Genomic DNA, 9425 nt, shown 5'->3' with positions numbered 1-9425 from the left:
CTGTGTTGTGTCCAGAGAGGATCCGGGAGGCCTCGCGCAGCAACCAGTCCTGCTGCTTCTCCTGCGGAGCTGGAACAGGTTACACGCTCACCACAGAAGTCTACCAAACAGTGTTCGCCATCATCAGAAGTGTCCGGATGCTGATGGTAACCACGCTGAGCACCTCTTGTCATTGCACAAGTCAAATATGACTTGTATTCATCTTTTGTTATCAGTATATATTGAGTATTACAGTTTTAATACAGTTTTTTCCTGTCTTCAAATGTGTATACATGTTTTTGGCACCCTCTGTATATGTCTTTGTTCCTGATGCTATTTGGCTAGCCTAGAAATAGCCAGTGCCACCAATTAGAACATAAAGTCGGTTGTCCTATTATGTGTTCAGGCAGCAGCAGGGTAGGGCATTTGAAAAATTTACTTGAGCTCATTTAGATAATGTATAGTAAAGGTGACAGGGTTGGGTTGTTTTGGGGATTTTTTTTGCCAACTCATACATTAGTGTCTCTTAAGTGGCAGATTAAAAATTTCATAAAGCACTAATGCTGATTAAAAATGTTTGTGTAGGCTTGTTCAGGGCTCCTAAGTGCTCACAGGCTCCAAATCACACTCTTGTCCTTCTTTAAACCAGCGACATTTTAAAAGCATGCTGTAATGGCTCGATCTTAGTGTAGCAAACAATAATAAATTTCTATAGGGCTATATTTTTTATAAGGTAAATAATAAAATGTGTACATAGGGAAAAACAATCCAGATCCATGGAAACATTTGCAAGTGTATACATATATATGTATTTAAAAGGTTTCAGTCTTATTGGTCTCTACATCTTTTTAATACATAAGAGACAGGCATTGTACCCTGTTTTCTTTTCCTCAAAAATTCTTTTTCAGAATTTGTGGCATTTCTTACATCCAGTCAAGGCTCCTAAGAAGTCTTACCTTCTTGAGGACATAATATGTTGCGGACTAATGAGGAAATTCTTCTTTGGTGAACATTCATTTTAGTGTCTACTTCGTATCCATTTATTCCTTCTTTCATCCCTTCATTCAACAACAGCTCTGGGCTTTGGGTCTGAGGATTGTGCTGTCTCATCAAGAGGATGGGTGTGGCGATAACACCGTGAGAGACCCACTGAATAGAGGCCTGTGCAAAGTGTAATGGGGCCAAAAAGGAGAGAACAACTGATTCTTAAGCAGGCTTTCCAGAGGAGGCGGCAGTGAGTTGCAAATAGAGGAGGAGCTCCTGCAAAGGCAGAGAAGGAACCGCAGACAGGTATAAACTACTCTCTCAAGGTTGTGAGCGTGGGTCAGGTGATCCAGGCAGGGCTGTAGGGTTTTCAGTGGGAGGGACTTGAACATGTTCTCTGCTCCATGTTCTCCATAATCGATGACATTGATAGGCTGTTTTAGCCATGGATGATCAGAGGCCAAGTCTCAGTTCTGCTCCTCCTGTCAGATCGAAGACTTTGCTATTTAGATCTTTCTCAACTCACCGGATGGCTCCCAGGCTTCTCAGGCTCCCTGTCCTGTGTGTGTTCCCCACCCACTGTTACAGGTAAAGGGCAGCTATTGCTGCCACCCCTATCACGTGGCAGTCAGACCTCAGCTGCTGCAATGTTTGGTATCTCCTTTAGGGCCACACTTTCTACTTCACATACCGGTCACAGGACTCTGGTTCCTATGAAGAACTCAAGGTGGTCCCATAAAAAGGAGAACAGTGAGATGATGGGGACTCTGGGGTGAGACTTCCCACAATGCACTGATTGGATAGTAGAAGGGCCCTGAGGCATTGAACCCACAACCCCTGGGGCAGGTAGGTGGAGCCTGTGTCAGCATGACAGCTTTTTCCTTTTCCCAGGGTGTCTTTCAAATGTCTCCATTTCCTTTGGTGGTGCCCCACTCCAGTTCACTGGCTGTCTCTTTGCCAATCAGCTTCTGGAAAGGCATTTACAACACCTCTCCCAGTACTCCTACATCTCAGCAAACCCTCTGGCCTCTCCTTTGATTTGCCCTTCGTGTACTGGGAAGGCCAATTTAACTTTGTGTGGCACTGTTGTGGGAAGGGAAACTTCTGAGGCAAAGAGCTGTGAAGAATATCGCCCTGCAGTCTTCTGTGCTTCCCTTTTGTTGCTATCTGGATGACAGGGATAATCTGCCCTCCGCTCTGCCCTCATCCAATGCTGCCTGGGGCTGGAAACAAGCCTCAAACCATGTTTTAAAATTTTTATTTCTCTCCATCTCCCCCAAGTTTGCCAACCATGCACACACTTGACTTATGTTACACCAGCAGTAAACAATTGTGAGTGACAATGACAAGTTAGCCTGAAGGTAGCTGACTTAAATCCCACGAGCTAAGGTATCCCACCTGTATCTGATTAGACACTGTGTCACCCCATTTGAACACGAGGCACGTGCACTTGTCGGGGGACACTTTCTGGAAATGTAACTGCAGGGCTAGACTTTGCTCCTGCAGATTTTCTGCCTGGAATATTTTCCCCTTCCTTGCCAACAGCCAGAGCAGCCCTGAATCAGGGAAAACTCCTTGTCCAACAGTGAATATTGAGGTCCAGTGATGTCGGCTCATCCTGGCCTTATCTCCTTAAATAATCTAACTCTTACAAGGGGTCTTCTTTGTTAACTCTCTATTAGCCTGCTTGGGCCACCACCACAACACACCACAGACTTAAACAACAGAAATTTATTTTCTCACCATTCTAGAGGCTGGAAGTCCAAGATCAGGTTTCTAGTCAGGCTAGCTTCTCCTGAGGTCTCTCTCTTTGGCTTGCAAGGATGGCACCTTCTTGCTGTGTCCTCTGGCCTTTTCTCTGTGTATGGGCAAGGAGAGAGAGGAAGGGAGGGAGGGAGGGAGGGAAGGAGGGAGGGAGGGAGGGAGGGAGAGAGAGAGAGAGAGAGAGAGAGAGAGAGATCTTACTCATCCTCTTCTTATCCGGGCACCAATCCTAGTGAAGGAGGGTCTACCCTTGTGACCTGACCTCATTTAACCTTAATTACCTCTTTAAAGGCCCTATCTCCAGATACAGTCACATTGGAGGTTAAGGCTTCAACACATGAATTTAAAGGAAAACATAATTCAATCCATAACATCCTCTGTCTTTGAAATACTTCATTTTTTTTTTTCTGCATTCTCTCCAGTGCTTGGGTATTGCATTAATTTCCTATGGATGCTTTAGCGAATTACAACAAACTCGGTGGCTTAAAACAACAGAAATGTACTCTCTCACGTTTCTGGAGTTGGGAAGTCTGAAATTAGTATCACTGGGCTGAAACGAAGCTGTCAGCAGGACCATACTCTCTCCAGAAATTCTAAGCTCTAACGGAGAATCTGTTTCTTGCCTCTTTCAGCTCCTGGTGCCTACCAGCATTCCTTGACTTGTGGCCACATCACAGCAATCTCTGACTCTGTAGTAATATCGTGTCTTCCTCTTCTGTGGGTCAAATTTTCATTTACCTCCCTCTTACAAGGTACAACTGTGGTTGCATTTAGGGATCATCTGGATAAATCCAGGATAACTTCTCATCTCAAGATCCTTACCTTAATCATATCAGTAAAGATCCTTTTTCCAATAAGGCAACATTTTTAGGTCCCAGGGATTAGGACCTGATAATTTTAGGGACCGTTATTTGCAGGTGTAGTGTTCACATACTATCATATAATGTTTTAATAGTGACATCATCCTACGAGAGCTGCCCTCATTGGAAGGTTAAGAGACCCAGACATGTCTTTCTTGGGCTGTCATGTCAGGATCACACCCTCTGAACCATCCTCCTGACAGCTGGCTCCTTCCTCTCCTGTGACCTTTACCTAGCACCTGAAGGGAAGGCTGGGAAGCTGTGGAGTCTTTCTCGGTAGGGGACACTCTGATGATCAGAGGTAGGAAGAAATTCCTACTTTGTGGCTGGTTAGAGGGCTGGACACCTCATTCCTGGAAGCCATTTCACTGGCAGTATTTTGTTTGCTTCTAGTTTCAGCGATCTCCAGGGGTGAGGCCTCAGGTAGGAAGACCTTGCTTCTCTTTCTCTTATACAAAAAAAGGCCTGCACCTCTTCTGTGTTCACCTATCATGACACAATTTTTTCTTTCAATTACCGAAAGCACCTAATCAATTTTTAATGTGCTTATGAAGACCAGAGAACCAACTAGATTGAACATGAGTGATTTAAATCAACAGTAAAGTCACTTCTCTCTCTCTCTCTCTTTTTTTAAGAAAGGGGTTACTGCAGAGTGAATCTTCACAAACAGTGCTTTATTTGGTTACAGGGGCCATGGTCTGCTATGAGGATGGGAGGACTTTATTGGATGCTAATCTAATATCTAAGATTGTGTTCATCTGCTCTTCCTTCTTGCCATTTATGGTGAAAAATCTGAGGCCAGAGCACCATAAATATTTTGCTTCGTGTTTCTAGACCCATCCCAAATTTTATTTTCATGGAATGAGAGTAGGGGTTAGAAGATAATTAGCAATTTTCTTCTCCCACTGTTAACACTGCCTTTGTTTACTTGGCAAAGATATGTCTGAATATTATCACTTACTCTGAAAAATTTAACATGTAATGTTAATGTTGTCTCAGACTTTTCAAAGTTTCATGTGTTTCTGGGGCATTGGTAATGATTTCCCTTAGAGTGGAGAAAAACTATTATAAAGAAAGCTTCAGGATAAAATCATAATCTCTTCAAGGAGACTGTGTCACTAAGATGCCATTATTAAGAGGGTGGGTGGGGGAAGCAGAAGGAAGATTGGACAGTGATGTAGAAATATCAACATTTGGCATGAAGCCACTAATAATGCCTTGATATCTTGTGGCCTGAAGGATGAGTGGAACCATGGGAATCACCGAGAGATTTATGTTAATCTCCTCCTGCACTATCTAATTTGTATTGATTCAAAAGTAGGTTTAATTGTAATGGTTGCATTTACCCTTCCTGCACCAGGTAGACAAGCCAACATAACCTTTATTATTTCCTCTGCTGAAGGCCATATTGGGTAACAGGTAAATTTCTTGGAAAAGCCTCTCTCCCTATCCCCTCTTTTTGGGGGTCCCTGGCTAAACTATGCATTAAGTGAACCCACTCTTCATGCTTTTCATGGTCTCTCTTACACTCTGTGTCTCCCTCGCCCTAGTCTAGTTCCTAGATGCTTGGGCTCCTACAGTAAACATCTGGTGAGTTCACATCCCATTGTTGATGACTTTAAGATGCTGATACTCCTGGGAATATTCTAAGGGGGCTCCATGCCTAGCATAATGCTTTATCCAAAGGAACCCATCTCTGGTGGTAGATTTGGGGCCCTGGGGCAGCTCCTCGAGGAGAAATTGCTTTGAGCAATTTTGTCTCTCCAGGGTCACTCAGGTTCTGCCTATTTCATTTATAAATAATGCTGGTCACTGGTATGCAGACACCATCCTTTGGGTGTTTTAATGTACATTTCTTGTGACTCCTGTTAAAGATGGAATTTTCCATGGAAGTGGTACCTCAAGGAACTCTTTGTTCAAGATGAAAATGTAATGAAAGGATCTTCCTACTTCTCACGGTGGCTATTTGTGTTGTAAATTTTGGAGTGGAGCCTTTGTGTTTTTGTGCTGAGATGAACATTTTCCTGACAACCTTGTAGGGTAAGGCTCATCTTAGGAGTGAATGTGTTCTTCCCTAATGGGTGCACAGACCATAAGTCATCCGTCCATGGGAAGAGGCAGGTCCTCAGACAAGAAACCAGAGTCTGGAAGTCTGGGACTTCTGTCTCTCTCTGGGCTTGTTTTGTGACTTTGGTCTTCAAGGAGTTTGAGAGAATGTCAGGGGGTGTTTGCTTCTACTTCATTGAGTTGGTTTTCCTATGTGGCGAGACTATTTAATGACATTTGGACTTTCTTTCCTGTTTTCTGAGGAACTTTCTCCCTTGATCCTGGGGATGTTCAATCAGAAATTACAACCCAGCCTGGGAAAAGATGGGTTGAGACTGGGCGTGAGGAAACCACTGGTGGGATAGCCGTTCCAGGGTGTTCAGTCCGGGGACTGTAATACGAACTTGTTTCGTCTGGTGCTGTTTCTAGAGATACTTAGTCCCTCTCATAAGCGACTTTCCCTGAACACCCAACAGCCTCACTGTTGAAGTGTCCCCAATCCACCTTCAGGCTATAGCATAGGCACTACTGACTAGCATAAGCTTTAACAAGATGGTGGCTCATTGCATATAAATTTCTAACCTGGGAACCACCTGTTCAGCAGTATCAGATTCCAGAGTCTCTTCTTATTCCACCGGGAGAGGGCCCAAGTCTTTCGGGCCTGGAACTGAGCTTTTTCTACTTCAATCCCTGTTTCTTAACCCTACTAGGATGCAGTGTATCCTTTTGTTTGCTCATAAACTTCTTCCTCCTGAGTATGGCTCCCTCCCTAAAAATCTCTCACCAGTCCCCTAAGGTCCCATTTGGGTCCTCCTCTTTCATGAAGCCACCCCAGGTCTTTCAATCTCCAGAGATCAAAGCACTTTTCCCACAGTGATCTTTTGACAATGAGTCATGCACACGCTTCATGACTTACTCCAATAATCATTTTATGGTGAGGGTAATACCCACTGCACTTACTCAGCTTTGCTGATTTTGATGCAGGGCAGACATCTGCATCTGCCCTATGAATCTCTGAAATACTCACTCTATTCTGCAGAGAGGCTTTGATTTGAACTGATGTTTTTATCTCTTTATCAACAGCATCAATATGCTTTCCAGGAAGGAAATCTGGCTGACCTTCAAAGATGAAGCCTGCAGACCTCCCTTGGAAGCCAATGGTCGTGAATTCACTATCGGATTTTTTAAGGTAAAAATGGAAGATAATTACATGCAGTGTAGTTGTAAAACAGATTTCATTGTGTTCTACATCACTTCATAAAATAAGCATAGTTCCCCTTCTGCCATATAACTTTCTTTGTAGCATTTTACCACAGAATAATGACTCCCTGATAAGAAATGTTTCAACCTAGTTCTTAAAGCATTTACTCTAAGATGAAAATGAAACATTCTTGGATGGTAGGCTAGTTGGATGAAATGGTGTGTGGTCAGAATAAAGCATGCAACATTCCAGGTATCATCAGATGAAAAAAATGTGTTTTTTAGAAATCGGCAAGGGAGACCATCTTCTTCTTTAGAAAATGAATGTATTGCTTAGCCAGAATAGTAAGTTAAAGTGTGTGGATATAGTTTTGAGTATTGTGATGCTCTCCAGTCCCATACAACCAACCCAGAAATCTATCCATCTCAGCCAATGGAAGTGTATCATTTGGCGCCGTGTTCTCCCAAAATAAGACGTAGGCAGACAATCAGCTCTAATGCATCTTTTGGAGCAAAAATTAATATAAGACCCAGTCTCATAATATATTATATAAAACCGGGTCTTATATTATAGTAAAATAAGACAGGGTCTTTTATTAATTTTTGTTCCAAAAGACGCATTAGAACTGATTGTCCGGCTAGGTCTTGTTTTCGGGGAAACACAGCATTTGGAAATTTCTTATTTTGCTGGACCTGACCCCAAAATATAGGTGGAGACAAAGGGCAGCACCCAATAGCCCTGTTTATATGGCTTATTGACTTATCTAAAAAAATAAATAAATAAGTCAGTCATTCATATTAGTCTGGTGGACTAATTCTAAAGTCTGAGAATTTTATTAGAACTATTCAGTTTGGGACTAGGCTGGTAACAATTTCCAAAGAAGCTCTTATTGAAAGAAACCATCATGTTTATTCATTCTATTGTTTATGTTTCACAGTAAAATTCTCACTATGTTCTGTATTAGGAGGATCAGACCCATTACCTAATGTATAGTTTTCTTTTGTGTGTTTTAAAACATTTATCAACTCATGGACTTCCTCCAGTCCATGACTTCTAGTGTTTTGCCAGGAGACTTGAGAAAAAATGAATTTCAGTAACGTGAAACAGAAACAGACTGTGATTCTGGAGACTTGGGTTCTCTTTTCTGGTCAAACAGGTTAGTCTTTTGCCTTGACAGTAACTTTGACTCACTGAAATGTGATGGCTTTATATTTGTGAAGAACAGCAAAGTACTCTGATGTTTTGACCTTTTTAAGCAGATCATTTCGGGAAGAAATAATATTTTGTCTTTTGTTAGCTCCCGCTGTCCAGAGAAAAGATCATCCACAAGAACCTTGCCTACTGTAGTAGGGTCTCTACTTATACAAATTGTACGGTCCCTTTTCTGGTTGTTGGGTCGCAGGTGGCTTACTATTCTGAGTTAACAAGTAAAGTATTTTGATAAACTAGGTTAAATGTAAGAGAAGGTTCACAGGCTGAGAACATCAATTCAGTTCTCAGCAGGTGCCAGTCAAAAGTGCTTTTGCAGGAGAAAGCCACAACCAGCTCTGCACCTGCTCCCCACGGGAGGGACCAGGTAGTAAAAGGGCTGCCACAGAACTGACTCAGCAAAACCTTTCATAAGCCGGATGTAGGTTTCCTCTCTAATAGGGGCATGTTTGTTGCCATCTCAACCATACCTCACAGGAGAGACTGTATGTGAAAGAGCTCAGAACCCTTCTGAATGGTTAAATACCTGCAAGGATGCATTAGCGCTTAGATTCTATCGAACAAACCCAGTGCTGGCAGAGCCATTCTCCAGATGTCAGAGAAGGAGCAGAGGAAATGCACAGACATTCCTCATCATTTTACTGACTAGTTTACCCTTTTTTGAGGTCACACTGCAAAGTAAAATGAAAGAATGAATACAATCATAATTCAGATGGGGGCATGTTTTAAAAGTGTCTAGCCGAAAATTATGAGATACATCAGACTCTTCCTCATTCACAAGACTTAGAAGAGGCTGGGAAGTCTCCATTTGGAACTGGGAACTGTGAGTAGGGTGCGGTCAACAGAAAAAGAACACTGGGAAGTCGTGGGATAGAAATATGACTGGGAAATTAAGGCACATCAATGGTCTAAGGGAACTTGTTTCCCTTCCTACTCGGTTAGTTTTCCTAATTGGGTGTCACCTGCAATTCATAGGTTACTTCAGATCAGATGGTAGAATTACAACTCCAAACCCAGAGATAGAATCATTGAAGTATTTGGAATAGGAAGTTATTTCAAAGAGAAATGAAAATTATTGTGTCTAAGCGTTTGTCTTTGAAGGGGGAGGGGTAGTTAATACTGGGACAGGAATCAGTGTGTACATTTCCCGGTCCTCTTTCCTTCATCAACACGCTCAGGGCATCTCTGGCTCCTTGGGGGGCACGTGCTGCCCTCTTTTTCGCCTCTTTAATCTTGTCCATATGGCACCTGCCCCACGGAAACATCTGTCCTATAGGAATGGGAATGGGGTTGCAAGAGTTTGCTGAAGAGTGTGTTAAAATAAGCGAGGAAAGTCCCAAAAACAAGTTTTGAGAGGTTGGCGTCAGTGCTGACTTCAAAAT

This window comes from Rhinolophus hipposideros, assembly GCF_964194185.1.
Source record: "Rhinolophus hipposideros genome assembly, chromosome: 12".
NCBI classification, from domain to species: Eukaryota; Metazoa; Chordata; class Mammalia; order Chiroptera; family Rhinolophidae; genus Rhinolophus; species Rhinolophus hipposideros.
Note: the sequence above shows the minus strand (reverse complement) of the source record.